Here is a 23411-nt window from a genome sequence, read left to right as displayed (position 1 = left end):
TATATGTTCGAAAAGATGCCCTTAAATAATGACAATGGAAAGCGTGTTCTTGAGGTTGCAGAAATGCTAGATGATATGGTATTAGATGAAGAAACATGGTATCCAACATCCTTCACAAAGCGTCCCGAAAAAGTGCCAAAGATTACAAAATTTTTTGATTTTGTTGATCTTACATTGGAGGATTATATTATATATATGCAACTACTTAGCTTCCATGACTTTATGATTTTCCCGTTTTAAGAATTTATTAGACTTAATGTAATATTAGCAGTGATTGATAAAGTATTTTTTTATAGTTATATGTGTTGACCTATATAAATACATGTTATTACTTATCTTAATGCATTATACAATTCGAAAAGAAATGTTATATGAGTGTAAAAGTAAAAATAAAAATTAACAAAGGCAACAGAATAATGTAGTGAAATAAGCTTTTATAAATATACCATCAATAATTATATTTAATGATTTTATTATAATTATGTAAACTTTACATTATTAGGATATATAAACCTTACATTATTAGGATATATAAAAAATGCTCATTTGCATAATTATTGTTTTTTTGTTTCCATTATTTTAGCCAAGAAATAAGCACTGAATTTTGAATGGGTCAATTCTTGACATAAATAATAGAGGATAATATACGTATGATATAAGATATTTAAAGTAAATATAGCAACACAATACTATATAAAAATTGGTTGACTGCAATAACCACGAAAAAAGCATCCTTCATATATTTTTTTCCAATTTTTAGGTTCATCAGATATGTTTATATTGGAAAATTCAATTAATATCAATCTTCTTAATTGATATCAGTGGTTTAGGGAAAAAGAAATTATTATTCTATTTGTAACAGCGTTTTATGCATAACGGAAAAAAAAATAATAAAATAAATTTCATTTTATATGTTCATAGTGAAAATGCATGTCAAAATTTTCTTTTAAAAAAAAGGTATCATGTAAACTGTACTCATTAATTAGACGATGTTATGAAAAAGTAGTAACTACAGTAGAAAGGTAAATACGAGCATTTAGATTAACTATTTGAATAAGGTTTGTATTAAAGTAGGTATTAACCTATACATTTATCTAGAATTACCAACAAAATTAATTATAATAACAACAAAGTTAAACTCCATGATACTTCGTATTAAGAATATATAACAAATATAGACACGAACTTGTGTCACTTGTTTAATGACACCAACGTGCCCAAAATATTATAAAAGTGACATTATAGACATTAACATTCAATTCATACCACATGCATGTAGTATTATCTTTCCGACACAGTAAGACCTCTTTGAAACTAATGATTGTTCAAAAAGTCACACATACGTGAATAAGGGTTGTTCACTTAAGTAATTTTTATAAATGATAATTGTTTATGATCCAAATAGATGTTGGTGATTACAGGTGTATGATAATGTTTAGTAAATAAAAATTTATTTGGTTTAACACTAGTTTTTAATAACATCTTATTACATAATGTTGTCACACATATTTTATAAACTCTAAGATTTAAGAAATTAATAAATGAAAGATAAATATGCATAAAAATTAAGTCACTCCATAAATGTCATCATTATCCCATATCATATCAACCTCTACACTCCATCTCACCCACCCACTTATTCACCTCGGTTAATGTAACTTCTATTTAAAAAAAACAAATTTAAACAAAATTCACAATAACTCTCCATTAAGTAAACAACAAAAAAAAAAAAAAAAAAAAAAAAAAAAAAAAAACTGTTTTATTGAACCGTCAAAAAAGTAAAAAATAAAAAATAGAAATACAAATTGTAAAACCGCCTTTACCTTTCACAACCCTCCCCCAATTTTCAAAAACCACCATTCTCCACAAACACTTCTCAAAATTGGATCCTTCTCTCTTGAAAAAAACCTCCGTCGACTTCAAACCCGAAACAAAGGTATGTACTTTTTAAGTAATTTGCTTTAATTACATTTTTTTTGGGTTTAATTATTATAAACTTTGAGTTTATGCTAAGATCACAACTTCCGAACGTAATGTTGGGATAATTGCATATAATTTTTTTATTGTTCCGATTTTTCTTCATTTTTTGGGAATGTTTACTCATGATTGTGCTTTTTCCGTTCTTCTTCATGCTTTATTCCAATTTTCGAGCAATTCTCATGTTTTTTCGACTCGTCGAGTTCGTGTGTATACTATGTTTTGTCAGTTATTTTTTTTGCTTTGAATTTATATACGATAATAAAGGTTAAAATATATACCTAATTGCATATAATATTTGTAATTCAGTCCTAAATTTCACAAGTTTCTCTATTGTTGTTAGTTTTTCGATTATTAGATAACTGATTTAATTTTAACAACTTTATTTGTTACTTTGTCTAATGTGAATTTTGCTGTTACAAGAGCAATGTATAATAAATTATTACATACAAGTGTTGGTTTCTAGGCTAATTTACTATATTGTAGCAAAAATTACATTGTTCTGTTTTACTTTATGATTTTTTCCTTTTTTTGTCTTTGATGATGAGTGGCACTGTTAAAAAAGTGAATAACCCTTTTGTTTTTATTGGCAATAATCAGTTATTAGTTTGGTCACCACATGTTTGCCCATTAACATTGAATGCTTTTCTGCTCGTCATGTTGGTTATGACCATTTAATAATTTGGTCTATACCTATTTGTCTCTGATTGCTTTGTTCTGTTCTCTTAGGTCATGAGCCTTTGTTATTTTAATCTATACCTGTTATCCTTTGGAAGTAAATGCCTTGTTCTGTTCTCTTAGGTAATGGCCCTTTGTAGTTTTAATCTATGCCCGATACCCTTTGAAAGTAAATTTCTTTGCTAATGATCATTTATTATTCTGGTGTACATCATATTGCCTTTGAAAGAATATGCCATGTTTTGTTTTTCATATGTAATGACCCTATGTAGTTTAGGTCTATACATGTTTTTCTATGACAGTAAATGTCTTGTTCTGTTAACCTTTGGTAATGATATTTTATTCTATTGGTGTATACATGTTTGCATTTGAAAGTGAATGAAATATTCAACTTGTCATTGGTTTTATGATTACTCTATTAGGCTGGATCACTTATCTTTAAAATCTACACCAATATTTCTTACAAGACTTTATGCATTTTTTTTTCAGAAAAATGGTTAAAGTAAAGCAACAAGCAAGGCGACAGAACAAGAGACCAAGGAAAGGGGCACCCATAGTTGGGTTGGAAGAAACTTCCCTTCCTACAAAAAGAACAACAAGGCAATCTGCATCCACTCCTACAAGACCTCATGCTGCAGCAGGTGTTGGCACTGACCAAGCACCAGAAGCTGATGAACGGTTCGGTCCAACCTGTACCGAGAGTTGTACTACAAGACATTAAGTTATCGGGAAATTTGTGATGGGCGACATGTAGACTTTGAATCCCTTGGCGAAGCCCATGCTGGTTTTATACATCAGTGGTTTAAACTCCAAGGATGGGATAAGTTGCTAACAGAACAACATCCCATATACCCGACCTTGTTTGCCAATCCTACACTCACTTTGATCATGCTAACAAAACGAAGGGAGTAATATACACTTGGGTAAAAGGAAAAGAGATTAAGTTGGATGAAAGTTTATTGGCTAGAATCTTGAAAATCCCGCGACAAGGGGTGCACGCCGCTCTTCCGGGTAAGAGATGGAGTAATCTTGAGGCATTTGATCGACAGAAATGTCTCAATCTTGTGCTAATGGAAGAGGACGCTGGTAGACATAAGAAACCAGAATTAAAGATCTGCCACTGCCTACTCGTCTGCTACATTTGATTCTTTTCTACACGTTCAATTGCCGCAATGGTAGACTGTCTTCTTTAACATATCTTGACATGTTGGTCATGTAATTTATACTTGCCGGTGTGAAAATGAATATGCCAAGGATGATGATTGACTACATGGTTGCAACTCAAAAGGGAACAAAGAAAGGTTTATTCCTTCCTTATGGGATGTGGTTAACCAAAGTTTTTGAGCATTTTGGTGTGGATTTTTCTGATGAAGTTGTGCAATCTGGACCAAAAACACCATTCAACAAAAAAACAGTCAGTAATGCATTGGGTTACAGGTATGATGTGGAGGAAAAAAAAAGGGTATATAAAGCGGTTAAGCGTGCTAGAGTTCGAGAGCGAATTGATGAAGAAGATGATGATGATATCGGTCAGGTAAAAGGGCATGGAAACCTCAAAGCTGTCATGTTTGAGAGCATTGTTGTACAAGAAATGCTTAAGCGCATTAGGCCGGAGATCTTCACTGATGACGTTATGATTGAGATTCAAGAGATAGCAAGGTCTAGGATGGACGATTAAGGTGTTGATTCAGGTGATTATAATTCCTTTCTTGACCTTAAACTCATAACTGTCTCTATTTGTAATGACATAATATGTTTTTTTACATTACCATTGAGTCTTGAATCATGTGCTCTGTTTTTATAATTTGAAACATTTGTTCTGTTTTGTAATTGGTATTCATCTATATTGTTTTGGCTATTACCTGTTTTCGTTTTTTTACCTTTGTAAAATCAGCTGATGTTATATTTGATATCTGTTTTATAATAGGTATTCAACTATCGTATATTTGGTTATTACCTATTTCAGTATTTATTAATTCAATTGTACTTGTAGGTTTTCTATTTGTTATCTGTTTTGTAATTGGTAATCAATTATCATGTATTTGCTATTACCTATTTTTGTGTTTTTATTGATTAAGTAAAATCAACTGATGTTATATTTGTTATCTGTTTTATAATTGGTAATCAACTATCATGTTTATGGTAATTACCTATTGTTTTTTTTCTTTATTAATTGAGTAAAACTGACTGGTGTTATATTTTGTTAATTGTTGTGAATATAAAGATGGTGGTGATGATGATGATTTGGATGCAACCTTTAGCGGAAAAACAAGTGCTGGTGGTGGTGAAGAACCATCTGGTGATGATGATGATGATGCTGATTCTGGAAGGATGAATTTTAACCAAGATTAGGGATCCTGCTTTTGGTGTAAAAAAACTTTGATTGTTGTACGCGTTCACGAAAGTGATGGTTTTTTTTTTTTTTTTTTTTTTTTTTTTTTTTTTTGTTGTTGATGAAGACGACAGTGTTTTTAAGGTACTTTTTGTTGTACTCTAGGTTAGCCCTATAATTGTGGCAAAACTTTTATGATGGCATTTCACCTTTCAATTCCTTTATGGTAAAACATTAACTTTGTAGTTAAATTAACTTTTGATAACTTAGCTTGGATTAGTCAAGACCATTTGAAGTTTTTTTCTCTTGCTTAATATATATATTCAATTGTTAAGTTGATTACTATATTTAATGTATTAATTTCTTTAATTAAAAATTATCAAATGAAAACAATTAAACAAATAATAATTAGCAATAACAACTTTATTAATAAGTGATTCAATTCCACTGTGTATTTTATTGAATTATGTGTAGCACCAACTAAAAAATTCAAAAATAATTGAATATAAAAAACCCAACCCATGACATAAGTAACGTTGGAAAAATCACTGTTGTGTAAGCAATATGTTTGTTCTTCTCCATAGTTGATTGACATAATTGGCTTTTCAAGTCACCAATTTGCTGCTCAAATTGTGACTTTTTACCTTCAATTTGTCTAGGTTCGTAGTTAGAGATTGAACTTCTTTCTCAATTTCATCCAACCTCTTTGACATCATCTCACACTCGACGCATCCACCGACTTCATCATACAACCATTTGAAAAAACCACAGTCAGCCTCCTGCAATTTTCAAGTATTTTAAAAACCCTAATTGGTTTTCCAAAAATAAATAATAACATATAAAAAAAACTAATTGGTAATTGGAACCTTAATAAAAATTTATGCCGTTAACTTCTAATTATTGAAATTAGACCAATTAAAAAGTGAGTATCGCCATTTTTTAGTTTTGATATGATAAATATATAAAAGCACTGTTCCTTTGGTCACAAATTAAGCACAAGGATTTAAAAAATTTACCGGATATTTACCACAACCACGAAATTTTCTACCCCTGTTGTGGTTACGCTTGTCACAGTTCGTATCTTAGAGGGAACACCACATCCACATTTCACCATGAATTCCCCAAAACTAGAAGATGAACCTCCGGAATTTAGTGAATCCCCCATTTTTTTTTTTTTTTTTGTAATTTTTAAGATAGAGAAGGGTGAGAGTTGGACAAGTATATAAATTGAAGTTTAGTAACTGACAAGCGACAAAATAAGGGCGGTCATTTAAAAAATTTTAAATTTAGTTTGGAAATGCAATGCAATATTAAATATACTAAAGCAATTAGTTTAAAAAATTAATTGACTAAGCTTTTACATATACTTATATCCGGTTTTACCTGCTAATACTTATGTCATTACCTATTCGGAAGCTAATTGTGCAAACTGTGAAACAAATTCGGTTGAAAAGAGTATGCGAGGATGATAAGCATGTGAAGCAAAAAACCCTAACTTTGTTGTTTGTAAAATATTTTTAAAATTTAAAAGATAAATCATTTAACTTTTAAAGATGATAAATTAGGGAAACATCCTATTTTGATTTCCAATATATAATCTATTTAAAATTTAAAAAGATAGAAAATTAAGAAAAGATCCTAATTAGAATAAGTGATTTCCAATATTAAAATGCAATTTCTAAACTTAAAAGATATTGATTCCATAATTTCAAATAATTGATTAATTCAAATCATTGTCCAGGTTCATCGTATTGTAAATTTCCATCGAAGTAAATTCTATTATACTAATTGGAAATGTTCAATATAGTGTATGGTCATTATCTTTTTAAAATTAATAAAATTCAGTTAAGGCTATGTCATATTTATATTCTGGTTAATACCTTAATCACAAACAAGTTTTATATTTCGATCTTCGATTTTTCGGATCAAAGAAGGTTGAGAAAAAATGTGATACCGTTTCTTCTCAGATTTTCATGACGAACATATATTACCGAAAAACTTAAAATTTTTGATTTCTTATGCATAAAATCGCTATTTTCTCATTCGATGCTTGACTTTGTACAATTAAAATATAATTCAAAGATTAAGAATCCCTTGCGAGATGATGATAGAAACCGATTATGTGAACTAGAAAATTGCGCAATGGCTATATAAATCTAGCCTATTTTTCGATTTCCATTGATGCGCGATTGAAATTAAGGTACATGGAACATAAATTCGTGGTTGATTTCATTAATTGATGAAATTTTTTTGAAGAACTACGAAGAACAACGATGAACATCGATGAAGTTCGAAGAACAAAATTTTCGATTTTTAATTGTTATATTTAATTAGAATTTTGGATTTTATTAAAATTATAATTAGATAAAATAATTTCGAAACTAAAATAAGAATTTCAGAAAATAATTAATTGCATTATGGAAAATAAGAAAATGAAATAAAAAAGGAAAATACCTTAAATACCCTTAATGAATGTTTGACCAAGCTAAAAAAATAAATCTAAAATCAACCAATGAAAATAGAGTATAGTGATGGTCATTGTGAGAGTGACCATACTAGAATTTTTAATCTTATTTGTAAGGTGGTCATGTTAGAGCATTTTGATTTTATGCGCATGATTGTTGCTCACCAAGGGGTAGACAAATTACTATTGTTACAGTTGCAACTCATAATAAGCAATCTGCTCAATTTTAGTTGTTGAGGGGTTGAATGATAGTGTTGGAACGACATTTTTAAAAACCAAAGAAGGTTGCTTTGTGCATGGTGATAGTAACTCCAGGCCAAGTCTGATCTAAGCATGAAGCTAAGTTGCACTTTCAGGACTTCGGATCTTTCATTGAGCTTCGTGTAGAACAAGGGTCTCAAGAAATTCAACCTTATTAGCTTTGTGGCTAAAGAATTGAGAAGGAGCTATATTCTTAAACCATTATTGAAAATAAGGGATGAATATTACAATGTTTATTTCAACATAACCATGTATTAGTTTTCTTTACACTAGTATAATCCTAGTTTTGTAATTAAAAAATAATAAAAGTAGCAATTAAATAGCGCAAAGTCGAATAAAATTTAAAAAGTTTTTAGATTACACATTTTGTTAATGTTTAATAGTTACATTTTCTTCGACATTTTGAGCAAGCTTGAGAAAAATTCGACTCTTATATACAAGCACTATAAACAAATGCGAAATAAATGGCACCCATTTGATGAGCATTTAGGTTGTTTTCATCATCTTTTCATAGCTTTCTTACTTAATAAATGTTTAGTTTTATGCTTTCTCTATCTAGTTTACCTTTCTTCTCTTATTTTGTGGCTTAAATGCATTTCTATGGCTTTTCTAGTATTTTCTCCTTTATTTGTTCTACTTTCATTATTTTTGTTGCTTTTCCTTTATTTTAGATTTTATAGATTTAGTGTTGAACCCACCGTGGGAGTGTTTAAGGACAGCATACTTTAGTGTTCATCACACCATGCTACAAGGGTGATGCTCGCGCCCACCGAAAGCTCACCACTCACGCACCTCCTTTCAACTCCAACAACACACAGCAGCAACAACTCCAACAACACACAACAGCAACAACCCCAACAACAGGTCTAATTACACAGTCCCTCGACCACCAATCTGCCATCATCACCACGCATCTGCCTCCCACACCAAGCAGCAGCTCCTCCGCCTTCACCACCTAACAACCGCAATCAAAGCCACCATCACTTACCTCCATTCTCCACCACCTTACGCACCTTCCCCTGTTTTCCTAGCCACCACAACACCCGCAACAGACCACCAATTACTCCAATTAACTGCCACCTTAGCCCGAAATCAAAACCACCGACCTGCCACTCTTTAATTCTGCCACCAGTCATCCGCAATAATCACCAATTTCACTAATCTCGCAACTCCTTTGTTTCCCCAATTCATCAACAACAAAGCCACCTTTTACCTCGACAAGCATCAGCCACCGCAGCTCTCAATTCCGCCACAACCGCAACCAATTGCACCTCCTTCACCACCACAGCGAGCAGCTCCTGCTCCTGCTCCTTCACCACCTTTGTTTCCCCTTTTCTTTTATTCTATTTTTCTTTTCTCTTTTATTTTATTTTATTTTCATTTAACCTTGTAATTATATATACCCATTTTTGGGTAGAGAGAGAAACAATTATATTAGAATCCAATTTTAGATCACATTTTCTTAGCTTAGTTGAGAGCTTCTCTCTCTAGTTTTTAGGGTTAGTTTAGGAGTAGATTTTAGAGAGAGAAAGTGAGGAATTTCAATGGTAATTTGAGTGATTGAAGATTCAAGGTGACAATTGTATTGAAGATCATCAAATAAATCAATGAGGATTTCTAGCTCAATCTCATTTTATTGCTTTGCTTAGTTAATTTATGTTTGTTTGGTTTGATTTTGATATTTGATCTTTGATTAGTGTAATTGTTCTTCATATTTGATGATTCTTGGTTTCTTTAGTTGTTTATGATTAGATGATGATGTTTGAATAGTTGTTTGGCTAAGGATAGGGTAAAGCTTGTATGATTGATTGATTGTGCTTAATTTGGAGATTGTGTTGATTAATTGTTGAGATTAAAGTGATTAATGGAAGTTTGCATGTGTGTAATTCAATTAGGCCTTAAAAATTATGCCAGATTGCATTGTAGGTTCCCAGTGATACGGTCCATTGATTTGTGGCTTGCATTTGTCGATTAAGTTGGCTTGTGACGTTCCTAGTTAGAGGCTCTCGTAGTTGGCGCTAGCTTGACCTTTAGGAGAATAGCTTGACTCTTTTGATTGAGCTTGCCATTTGTCTTCGCAACCATTGATTTGCATGTATTTCCAAGTTGCACAATTGTCATGATTACTTGTTGATCCCCGTTCCTAGTGTTTTATTTCCTTGGTTATTTGTTTGTTAGTTGTTAGTATTCTCTTTTACCTTTGTCTTCGACCTAGATTAGGCACCCAAATCGAAAGCATTTGAACATTACTGCTCCTTTGGGTTTGACCCTTGACTTACCTCTATACTTGTATTTAGGTTTGTTGAGTGTTTATAAATTTTGTTTGGCTTAGGGAGGATTATTCCAACGACCTAGTTCACCCCACGTTAACATGGCACCGTTGCCGGGGAACGGTGTCTATCTCTTCCTCAATATAACAATGAGCCTTTTTGTGAATATTTCCATAGACTTGAAGGATATCTTGACTATCATTGTTGTAGTCTTTGGGAGGCTTGTGAGATTTGTTATTTTGGTTTGAATGAAAAACTAGGATTGAAGTTGAATGCATGCGTAATTGTAGATTTAGAGCATTGTCAATTGATGATGCTTGGGATTTTAATGTTTGCTTTGCTAGGGATGTATATAATAGGGGTAATCATGTTCTTAATTTTGATGTGCAATGTGTTGATTCTTCTAATGTTAGTATGATTTCCCATGATTTGTCACATGATCCCATTAGTGAACCTAGAACAAATGCTTTCAGTTCTATTTCCTCATTTGTTCATGACAATGAGGTGCATGCTCAAGTTGACAAATCTCACATGTTTGATTGTGCCCCCACTCCCCAATGTGATGTATATGCTCATGATTTCAATGTTGATTCTTCCATTCTTGGTTGCACTTCTTCTTCTCTTGTTGAGCCTCTACTTTCTACACCTTTTGAATCTCTTATTGCTACTTTGGAAACTCAAATTAGGCATATTGAGCTTAGTGATGATATTGGGCTTAAAAAGGAGCCGATTCTTAATTCTTTGAGAAATCAATTGGACGTGTTGAAAAAGAGTGTGGAGCATCTTGAGGAGGGAAAAGAGAGAGAGGTAAAGAGCTAGAAGACCAATTGTCATCTTTGATGCTTGTGTGTGAAAATTACAAATCTAATGTGTGTGTTGAGGATAATGATGGTGATTTTGAGCAACTTAGAGAGTGTGAGGATACCATTAGTGTGCATATGAATGATGGTGATGAGTGGCATTTATGGCACTCATTTGGTCCCTTTTTGGATGAATTTCATTTCATTTCATTACTCTTTTCTTTAGTTTTCCTTAGTTTTATTCTTATTTTCTTCATTTTATGCTTTTTGTAGTTAGTTTCTCTATTTTATGCATTTTCTAGTTTACTTGTTATTTTTCCCTTTTACTTGCCTTTTATCCTTTGTTTGTAGGTTGTGATTGATTGTCCAAGAATTCCCGAGCTTCATCTCCATGATCTTTCATCGTTTTTCATGCCTAATGCTTGTGCAAGGAGTTTCAAGTCAAAGGGGGATCCAAGGAGCATGCTTCAAGGCCTTGTATATGTTCCTCTCATGCCTTTTATTCTTCAAGAATTCCAAGAAAGTTGCTGCCTACCTTGTCCTCCATCATCATCATCTAGGATGTGTGCACCACATGAGCTAGGACGAAGAGAAGAAGAGGAGGTTGCCAGATATGTGCGGGCGCACTCGGGGAGTGTGCAGCCGCACATATGTTGTGTGCGGCCGCACATGGGGTGTGTGCGGGCGCACCTTTATGGGTGTGTTCCGTGCGCACTTCTCTCTCTCCTCCGAGCGCCCGCACCTGCGTGGGTCTATTCTTGGGCGTCAAAACCGACCTTCTCCTTTGTATATATAGTTATTTCCTTCTATTTTTGTAGCAAGAAGATTCATAATAGAATTAGATCATATTCTTAGCTTAGTTGAGAGCTTCTCTCTCTAGATCTAGGGGTTAGCTTTAGGAGTAGATTTTAGAGAGAGAAAGTGAAGAATTTCAATGGTGATTGAGAGATTGAAGATCCAATGGTGACAATTGTATTGGAGATCTACTCTATTATCAATGAGCATTTCTAAACTCTATCTCATTTATTGTTTTGTTTAGTATTCATGTTTAGATTGTTTGATTTTGATTAGATTTTGATGATTTGATGGTTGATGTTTGATTTGAGTTTTTGTTCTTCTTTGATTGTTGATTCTTTGATTGTAGATTGTTGATTTCTTAGTTGTTTGTTGAATTGATGATGTTGCTAGAGTAGTTGTTTGGTTAGGGATTTGGTGAAGCTTGTATTATGTAATGGATTGATGTAGATTGGGGATTTTGATGGAGTTGATGATGTGATTAAATTGGTTAATTGATTATGTGCATGTGTGTGTTTGATTTAGGCTTGATCACCCTAGTTATTCACACTAGATTGCATTGTAAGTTCACATTGATACGGACCATTGATTTGTGGCTTGCATTTACACGATTGAGGTGTTTTGTGATGTTTCCTAGCTAGAGTTTATCGTAGTTGACGCTAGTTAGACCTCTAGGAGAATAGCTTGATATGCTATTTTGGTTGCATAATTGATCTTCCCTCACATTGCTTGACTTAGTCAACTTCCTAAACCAATTTGCATTGTTCATTGCTATTATAAGTGAATCCTAATCCCTAGCACTTTATTTGTTTGGTTTCTTTGTCTTAGTAGTTGTTAGTTTCTTCTTTTACCCTTTGTCTTCGACCTAGCTTAGGCACATAATTGAAAGCACTTAGACATTACCGTTCCTTTGGGTTCGACCCTTAACTTACCTCTATACTTGTATTTAGGTTTGTTGAGTGTTTATAAATTTTGTTTGGCTTAGGAGGATTAGTTCAACGACCTAATTTTCCCACGTCAAAATGGCGTCGTTGCCGGGGAACGGTGTCTATGTTTGAGTGTTTTTGATTGCTTGAGTCTAGGTCTTTGTGTATACATTTCTTTTATTTGTTTTTGTTTTTTTTGTAAAAAATGGCATGTCTATCTTTTTCTAAACATGATGATGAGCCTTTTTGTGAATATTTCAATAGACTAAAGGAATTTCTTGACTATAATTGTTGTAGTCTTTGGGAAGCTTGTTAGATTTGTTATCATGGTTTGAATGAGCAAACTAGGGATATAGTTGAAGGAATGCATAATGGTAATTTTAGAGCATTTACTATTGAAGATGCTTGGAAATTTTATGTTTGGTTTGCTTGGGAAGTTTATAACAAGGGTAAACGTGCTTCCATTTTTGATGTGCAATGTGTTAATTCTTTCAATGCTAGCATGATTTACCATGATGTGTCACATGACCCCATTGTTGAACCTAGAACAAATGCTTCCAATTCTATTTCCTCTTTTGTTCGTGATAATGTGTTGCATGCTCAAGCTAACAAATCTCATACATTTGAAAATGCCCCCAACCCCCTATTTGATGAAATGCTCATGTTTGTAATGATGATGATCCCACCTTTGGTTGTACTTCTTCTTCTCTTGTTGAGCCTCAATCTCCTACCCCTTTTGAATCTCTTATTGCTACCTTGGAAACTCAAATTAGGCATGTTGAGCTTCGTGATGATCTTGGGCCTAACAAAGAGTCGACTCTTAATTGTTTAAGAAGTCAATTGGAGATGATGAAAATTCACCATACTTTGATCAGCTCATTTTTCAAATATTTCATGTTTGGTTGATTTTGTGAGTCATGAATGTCATGGTAATGATACCTATATAATCTAGATGGATCAACTTGTTTGTGGTAGTTTGTTTTGCTATGTTTCCCACGCCTATTTTTTTGTTTGATTTGTAGATGGCTCCTCGTGGTAAACGCCCTCGACTCGAAGCTAGTTCTTTAACGTCAAGGACGGTTTACCCTCCTCCTCCTCATTTGGATACAATGGGCATTGAGTTCTCCACCAAAGCTCAATGGGATATCTTTGCTAAGCTACTCACACGAAGTGTGCATCCTACTCAGTTATATTATGAGGAGACGGCTAAGACATTCTTCATTGATAAGGAGGTTATTCATCTAGCCAATAATCTCGGTTTGGATGGTTTTCTATCCATTCATGCTCTCACCTACACTCGACTCACATATGAGTTCTTGGCGTCATTTTGTGTACATCAACAACTTGAGGGGAGACGACAAAATGAACACATCAATTTCCAAGTCTGTAACTCTAATTATTCCATGAAGAAATCTTCACTAAGGCATGTGTTCAATCTACATCATCATAAAAATCAACATTCGCCAATCGTTGGATATATAACTAAGGAACATGGTTATATCGTTTCACGTTGGTGAGGTCCATGTCAGTTGAGCGTATCTTCAAATCGAAGAACTCAAAGTCTTCTTCCATCCCACACATGGTACTACGCTATTTTGCTAGCCTCCTCATATATGCTTTTCATTCTAAAGACTCTGTTGGGTGTATTTCTCATAAGAAGGTTGCTTGGTTATGGATGGCAACAAAGGAAAAAGGTACGGTTTGCCATATCGACACTAGGGATGGTCTCGCCCAGGGTGGTGATATCCAATTGGGAGGCATGATCACATTAATTGTGCTTTATATTGATAAGGATAATGTTTACGAATCAATGCTCGCCAATATGCCTCATGTCCGTGATCCCGGCGATGAGGGTATAAATGCAAAGTTTTTCCATACGAAGGCCATGGTCAAAGCTAAATTTCTTGAGCGCACCAAGGACCCTTCCCTTTATCTTTAGAAGGTCGCCAGGACATTTAATTGGGCCCTTGTTCCTATTGAAGAATTCAACGCGGTTCACCACGGCACGTCCCGTCCTTATTGGGCTCGTCAAATGATTTTCGATAATCTTCCCGATCTAAAGAGGCCCTCTCGTTGTCACATCACTCAAGTTCCTTCTTCCTCCACTCAACAACATCTCGACATCCCCTTGACCCATGAGGGTGGTTAGCTTTCTCCTCCCCTTTTTCTTGATTATGGTTCTCATTCTTTTGATTTTACATCTCTTCAAGCCCAATTTGACTCAATTGCTAGAGGGCAAGATGTGGCCTCTCGCAACCAAGCCCTTTTGGATACTCATGCTTATTGTGATAATTAAATTTATCAATGCATGTCCAACGGGGGGACATTGAACCATATGTCAACTACCCCTACTTCCCGGTTCAACAACGCCCCAAAGCACAATGGACGCCTTGGAATCCCGATGAAGGCCCTCACCTCTCGTATCCTTATTTGGAAGGTGCTAATATTCCTCCTCATGAGCGAATCGGGACCACCCAGACACTTATGATTATAAGCACCCCGAGGGATGTGATTATGCCTATGATCCGAGGAATTCGACCCCCTTTCCTAACCCCGAGACTTTCGGGAGATGGGGTCTTTCGGGTCCCCCGGAGTTTAGTGATTGGTCCTACTACTTTGAGGAGGACAAGGCGGCTAAGCTTGCTAGGGAGCGAGCTCAAAGGGACAATGAGGATCGGATGGTTGATGATTTTCTTAATCTTCGTGGGGATATTAATCCCTACGTAGCCGATCTTGATTTATCCCTTTGCCTCCTCCCCGTCCCTATGTTTTACTTCTTTCTTTTCTTTTTTGGACATTTTCTATGCAAGCTTGGGGGGGCTTATTGACATATGGGGATTACGAAGTTTGGTTTTGTTGATGATGTTTGTTTTTGTGATTCTTTGATGATGAGCTTTGGGTTTTGAGCTCTTGATTCCCTACTATGATGATGTTAGTGTTAATATGATGGTGTTTTTTTGGTGATTTTGATGATGTGGTGGAAAGTTGCTGGAAATGGTGATACTTTTGGACTTTGTTTGTCCTTTACCCATATAGTTCAAAATTTGTAAATATTTTGTTTTTGATTCGTTCTTTTCTTTCTTTGAAGTTACTAACTTTCTTTGGTGTAGATGTTTCTTTTTTTTGTCTTTTTATCTCACGTTTTGGGTCCTTTATTGGAGCATATGTCGCATGGAGTTTGAATCACGGAGATTTATTTCCTCTATTGCTTGCATTTGGTAATATGGCATTGCTATGAAGGGGATTTATCCACTTGAAAGGTTTTGTTTGCTCATTTGTGGGACTTAAGCCTACTTATATCCTATAATATCTTTATTTGTTTTTCCTCTTGGTTGATAGCCTTGTTGGCCGTATGTTGGTAATATTGGATTGATTTCTTTCCTTCTCTTTTCCCATGGATTATTTAGCTTTAATTTGAGCATGTTGCTTTATTGAAGCTTGGGGGTAAAATATTCTATCATGTTTGTTGGATTGTTGATTCATTTTTGCCATGTATTTGAGCGTATGCGTTTCCTTGTCTCTTCTTTTTTTTTAAAAAAAATAAATTAAAAAAAATTTTAAAAAAATTTGTTTTATCAAGGCAATTTAGCATTGTGTCTTTGTTTTCCTTATGAATTGGACATTATATCTTATGGACTTGTATACTTTTGAATGTTTTGATTCCTAAGTGGTAAATGTATGCACGGTTTGAGATTACTTTTGGTTGATTCTAGGATAAAGCATGCTAAGGTAATTGTCTAGAACTAGGGGGATCATACAGCAGGATTCTACTTGTTTGTGGCATGATCGGTAGTTGCTCCCTATAATTGATTTGACACCCATAGTGATTTTTGCTACATCCATGTGAGATTCATTATTTTTCAAGCCTTCAACATTAACTTGCATGAGCGGCATGGATCCTTGACTGTTGTGGACCTAATCTAGAATCTAGACTTATGATTCCCAAGACCGAGACCGAACCACCTACGGAGGAAAAACGCATCTTTTCGGGGTGGTATTTTTCCTTTTTCTAGGATAGTTTCCTTATTTTTACTTTTGGTTATAGGGATACATTTGCCTACTTGCTAGCCCTTTGAGCCTTTTTCCCTTCTTTTCAAGCCACATCTTTAGATCTTGACCTTTTGTTTCATTTTTGTTTTCATTCTTGGTTTTTGTGAAGCAATGGTCATTGTTGTGGAGATTGTGGTGTATGGGTTTGGATTTTGGTTCAAGTTTGTGAGCAGGTTTGTGTTGTATATACATTGTGAATAATGGAAAATGACCAAGTAAAAATCCGTCCCAAGATAAAAAGGCAAGGACAAAATAAATGCAAATTTGAAAAAGCCGTACAAAGTCAAAAGAGGCGAGGACTAATGCTTTGAAATAGTGAAGGAAATTCAAAAAAAAATTAAAAATGAAAAAAAAAGAAATTTATAGTAAGCGTCTTTCTCCTATTTGTGCATTGAGGACAATGCTTCTTTTATCTTTGGGGAAAAGCGTTTGCGCTTTTTGTTTATATGTTTGTAGATTGTTGCTTTGAATAAGCTTGGGGTGTTAGTATTTTTGTTTGGTGATTTGACAACGAGGTGAAAGCTAGGTCGTTGAAGCTAACTTTCCTATGCCAAAACTAAATTTGTAAACGCTCGACACACCTTCATACAAATATAATGGTAAGTCAAGGGTCGAACCCAGAGGAATAATGTGGTCTATATTGTCGTAGTCAAGCTATTCCGAAGTGAAGGTGAGAGGTGTTTGTGTGTGATCTAAACAACTAAACTATCAACTAAAAATCAATGTAATGAATCACTAAGGTTTAGGATCCACATATATTATCAATGAACATAGAAAATTGGGATAGAAGATTGACTAAGTCGAATGATGCGAGGGAAGATCAATTATGCAATCAAGAAGAGAGTGATATTTAATCTCCTATAGGTCAAACTAGCGTCAACTACGAGAGACACTAACTAGTAACCTCACAAATCACCTCAATCGACAAATGTAGGACACAAATCAATGGACCGTATCAATGTGAACCTACAATGTAATCTAGTGCATCAATCAAAGTTAGCAACTCTTTAATCAAAGCACACATGCGCAAAATCAAACAACCAATTTAATCACTTCATCAACTCCATCAAAACTCCCCAATTTACATTAATCCATTACATCATATATGCTTCACCATCACCCTAGCAAGCAAACTACTCACAATTCATAAAGAAAACTAAATCAATAAACAAATTCATCTTCATCAATTGAAATCAAACCAAATCAATCAAACAATCACCAAACTTGAATATTCAACAAAACAATTGAATCAAAACTAAAGATTGAATTAAAGTAAAGGAAATTCTTACCAACTTGATCAAAATCAAAGGAAATGTAGCTATCTTCAATCATCAACCATTAATCTTCAAGTTTCTCTCTCTAACAATCTAGAGTCTCTCTCTCTAAAATGTAACCTAAAATTAATTCTAATTCTAATCTAATCCTCTCTCCCTAAAAATAGAAGGAAAAACTATATGTATTACTACTAGTGAGTTATATCGTCCCAAAAAGACCCGAAAAGGTGCGGCCAGTGCAAGGGAAAAAGCGCGGCCGCTCGAAGCTGGGTAAGGAACTGAACACCAGGTGGCGTGCCCATGCCACAGGGAGGCGCGCCCACACCACCAGGCTCCGCGGCCGCACCATGGATGGGCGCGCCCGCGCCTGGGCACAGGGGATCCCCTTCTCTTCTCCGATGTTGCTCATCCTCGTGCGCTTGTCTTGATGATGGTGATGAACACTGAGGTAGCAGTCTTTAAACGGCTTCCACGGTGGGTTCAACACCAAAATGGTGCCCCCACCGCATGCGTGCCCCAACTCAGAAACTTCGCCCTTGTATTCTTTCACACTTGAGCTTCAAATGGCAAGCAAGAGGCATCAAAATGATGTGATATGAGGGAAGGAGACTCGAGAATCTTTGACTCACGGTATCAACCTGAAAAGTTAACAAAAACAAGAAAATAAAAGAGAAAATTAACAAAAAAAACCAAGAAATGCATAAAAATAGAAAACTAACTAAGAAAAGCACAAACTAAAGAAATAAGAAATAAAACTAAGGTAACTAGATAAAAGAGCTATTAAATGGCATAAAATTCATCCTAAAAAGAACCAATTGAGTGCCATAAATGACACTCATCAGGATTACTTGGTAATGGTGTAAAGAAATGCGCAATCTTTACTTCACAATTTAGGTTAACCACCAAATTTTTAATTTAGCCTACCTTTACCCTTTTTGCCTTACGTTACAACCTTTGGAAGACCTTTTTACCTAGGGGTTGAGTCATTTATCGGTGGAGGGAATCATAGGTTATAGCCTAAAGAGAGGGGATGCGTAGTCAACCGATTGAGTAGCCCAAAATTTTATCTTTTTTCGTTTCCTTCGTGGAACTTATGAGATGCTCACTAGGGGGAGATATAAGATTAGTAGGGGGAACGCGGTAAGACCGTTTGGGATGAAATTGGAGTGTGATAACTAGTTTCTATGCTTAGCATATTTATGTTCCAATCAACCTTGGGTATTTTGGAACGTGCGTACATTTGTCTATTTGGAAAGGTTTACATTCATTGGTACTTGTCCCTATCTTTTGTCCATATATAATTTTGTATTTTGCCTTTTCTTTTATGCTTCCTTTTTTTTTTCTTTTTGTTGCTTTGCCTTAGATTTTGTCTAGAGTTTTGGGTTAATCTCTTAGGAAACCCTTACGAGAGCATCACTTGTCCTTTAGGGTGATCTTGGGAATTAAATGGCTTGTCCTTATTAGTTGCTTAAATTGACCATGATTAAGTAAGTTAGTGTATATTCCCATCCTCTCTAGTTCTTCTTGTTTCTTTCTTTGCTTGAATAATGTGATCATCTTTCCTTGGGTTTGACTTTGTTTTGCTCGAGGACGAGCAAAAGTTTAGCTAGGGGGAATTTGATGAGTGTCATTTATGGCACTCATAAGTTTGTTTTCTTCGTAGTTTTATTTATGTTTTAAACCTTTTATGACGTGTTTTTTAGATAATAATGCTTGAGTTGCGTGCTTTTGTGTTAGTCTAGGAAAATGCGTACTTTTTAATGGTTTTCTTATCATTTTACACATTAATTTCATATTCTCTCGCTTTCCGGTTTATTTGGCTTGTTTTGTAGGTGTGTCGAGATTTCCCAAGGCTCATATGTCAAGGAGGAAGCCCAATGTAATTTTTGGAAGTCAACTATATCATGTACGGGAAGCTAGAGTACAAGCATCTCAAGTTGGAAGTCAAGGCTTAGTGGCTTGGTGTCACGGTCCGAGTGTTTTGACACTGGATCGTGCGGCGCGCGCTTGTCTATTGACGACAAGGACGCAAGCCTATCTTAAGGGAGGTTCGTGAGCACACAGCAACACGGACCAAAGGTGTCTTAAAAGGGCACACGATGACAACGAGTGCGGAGTCGGGGCTTGTGACGGCCGATACTTCGAAGCGGGCACAAGCGGAACCGACGAGATGAAAGCGTATCTTGGGTCTCTTGGTTTGGTGGGGATGCTTTAAAACAAGGCAAGCACAATATCTATAAAGGCTTAAACAACACACAAGTCTTAAAGCAATAACAACAGGGTAGGGAGCTTAGATTCAATAACCATTCGCTCCCTAAAGAGCTTTATATAGTATTACTAGAGAAATACAAGTGAACGTTGAAATGACAGTAACACAATAATTCTCCCTAGAGCCTAGAAAATAAAAAGAAAGACTTAAGAAACAATACATAAGGGAAAATACAAAGAAAATAAAGGAGAATACATAACTAAGAGGTTGGATTCTAACATCCTCCCCCACCTAAGCTGTCGACGTCCTCGTCGACTTACAAAACATACTCTAGAGATCCTAGCAGCTTCAGTCTTCTGGAGTGGCTCTTGTTCTTGTCCTGATGTTGGCGCGGTAGCTAACGTTGCGGTTGCTGTCTTCGGGATCTGGATGATAAGGTTTGAGACGACTAACGTGGAAGACGGGGTGAATCCTCATCCACGCAGGCGGTTCCACCTTATAAGCATTCTTCCCAATCCGTTTAGTAATACGGATGGGGCCTTCGTATTTCCGAATCAAACGACGATCTCTGCCTCTTAGAAATTTCAACTGTTCTGGTAAGACCTTCACCATCACCATATCCCCAACTGCAAAATCCACCGGCCTTCTGTTTTGATCAGCCCATTTCTTCATCCGACGCGAAGCTCGCTCTAGGTAGGCTTTTGCAATGTCGGTGTTCTGTTTCCACTCTCTTGTAAATTCCCGAGCTTGAGCGCTCCTTCCACCTTCCCAATCAGCCACTGTGTGCGGAAGGAGAGGTTGTTGACCCATGATCAGCTCAAAGGGGCTTTTGTTGGAGGAAGAGCTCCTTTGAGCGTTGAAGCAAAGTTGTGCGACGTCCAAAAGTCTCACCCAATCTTTCTGATTAGCGCTCACAAAGTGACGCAAGTACTCTTCAAGAAGCCCATTGAATCTCTCCGTCTGTCCATCGGATTGAGGGTGGTGGCTTGACGACATGTTGAGATCAGACCCCATCATTTGGAATAGCTCAGACCAAAATATGCTCGTGAATCTGGTATCCCGGTCGCTCACTATGCTCTTCGGCAATCCCCAGTACTTCACAATATGTTTAAAGAAGAGCGATGCCGTTTCTTCTGCTCCACAAGCCTTCTGCATGGGCACGAACGTTGCATATTTGGAGAACCTGTCTATCACCACCATGATAGAAGAGAACTGGTCCACCTTCGGGAGGCCGCTAATGAAGTCCATTGACACACTCTCCCAAGGTCGAGTGGGAACTGGGAGGGGTTCTAGGAGACCTCCGGGTTTTTGTTTGTCAACCTTGTCTTGCTGGCACACAAGGCAAGTTTTGGTGTAGCTCATCACATCTTCCTTCATTCCTGGCCAGTAGTACCCCATCGCGAGTAGACTGAGGGTTCTCTGCCAGCCTGGGTGTCCCGCCCATAGCGTGTCATGGCATTCCTTCATCAACATTTTCCTCAATCCTCCTGCTTTAGGGATGAAAAGCTTTGTTCCTTTAGTGAAGATGAGTCCGTCGTCCAACCAGAAGCGTCTAGTCTTCCCTTCTTCAATCAACTTCGTTATGGACTTTGTCATCGGATCATCTGGGAGGTAGGCTCGCACTTGATCTCTCACGGACGTGGCAATGCTGCTTGCATTCATTGGCGCTAGCTTGTACATTGCAGCAAGATCGGCACGCCTACTCAGGGCATCCGCCACTCTGTTGCTGGACCCCGTTCTATAGGTGAACTCCACGTCAAAGTCGGCTAAGGCCTCTTGCCACCGGGCTTGTTTTCCTGTCAGCTTGGGTTGGGTGAGAAAGTGACTCGCCGCGGTGTTGTCTGTGCGGACGGTGAACTTTGATCCCAACAAATAGTGTCTCCATCCTCTTAGGCAGTGCACAATGGCTAGTAGCTCCTTTTCTTGTGCCGCATACCTCCTCTCAGCGTTATTTAACTTCCTGCTTTCGAATGCTATGGGATGCCCTTCCTGGAGGAGCACTCCTCCTAGAGCAAAATCTGAAGCATCCGTCTCGACCACAAATGGTTTGGTGATGTCTGGAAGGGCAAGGACCGGCTCCTTCACCACTGCTTCTTTCAACTTCTGAAAAGCTTCCTTCTGTGGGCCTGACCATTCCCAACGACTTTCTTTCCTCAATAGATCGGTGAGCGGACTTGCGATCTCTAAGTATCCCTTGATAAATCTTCTATAGTAGTTCGCTAATCCCAGAAAGGATCGTAGTTCGAAGGGGTTCTTGGGATCTTGCCAATCGCGGACAGCACATATCTTCTTCGGGTCCATCCTCAATCGACCCTTCCCCACAAAATGCCCAAGAAACCCGATTTCTTCTTGCGCAAAGGCACACTTTTCTCGCTTCACAAACAGGTGATGTTCTCTCAACTTCTCGAAGACCAATCTGAGGTGCTCGAGATGCTCTTCAAAAGTCTTGCTGTAAACAACAATGTCATCAAGGTACACAACCACAAACTTATCTAAGTATTCTCGGAATACTTGGTTCATCAGAGTACAAAATGTAGCAGGCGCATTCGTCAATCCGAAGGGCATGACTAGCCATTTGTACGCCCCGTATCTTGTCACACAAGCAGTTTTTGGTTCATCCCCTTCGGCAATGCGAACTTGGTGGTACCCAGACTTCAAGTCTAGCTTGGTGAAATACACTGCATCCCCTAACTGATCGAACAGATCCGCCACCAAAGGAATAGGGTAGTGATTGCGCACCGTAACCTTATTCAATGCTCTGTAGTCGATGCACAATCGAAGACTCCCATCTTGTTTCTTCTGAAAGAGCACAGGTGATGAGTGACATTTATGTCACTCCTAGGATAGTGTTTATGCCTTTTTTTAGCTTATCTTAGGGTGTTTTGTAGTTGTTTTGTTCAAATAATGCGTGCATACATGTCTCGATGTGATTTTAATGAAATCGCGTATATTGTTGTATGCTTGCCTTCATTGCGTGTTTGCACCGTTCCCTATACCTTATTGCTTCCCTTGGTGTTTGTGCTTAGGTATTTGAAGTCTTGGATTGCAAAGAAGAAGCCAAGGAAGCATGAGAGAAGAATCGAAGAAAGCAAGGTGCAAGGGCGCAAATAATGTGCGGGCGCGCAGCCCTGTGAGAACCCGCGCAAAATTGGCGAAATTGCAGAATCGAGGCAGAAAGTTTTGCGCGGCATGTGCGCGACATGTGCGCGGGCGCACACCCAAGCACAAGCCGCGCAACCCACAAATGCGCGGGCGCGCAGCTACTTTGCGCGGGCGCGCAGGCTGCTGCGAGGGAGCGCAGGCCGCTGCGAGGGCGCACAGACCGCTGCGAGGGCGCACAGCTACCATGCGCGGGCGCACAGCGGGTCCTGTTCA

This window comes from Chenopodium album, chromosome 19, assembly GCF_948465745.1.
Source record: "Chenopodium album chromosome 19, dcCheAlbu1.1, whole genome shotgun sequence".
In the NCBI taxonomy this organism is placed as follows: domain Eukaryota; kingdom Viridiplantae; phylum Streptophyta; class Magnoliopsida; order Caryophyllales; family Amaranthaceae; genus Chenopodium; species Chenopodium album.
This window is presented reverse-complemented; position numbering follows the sequence as displayed.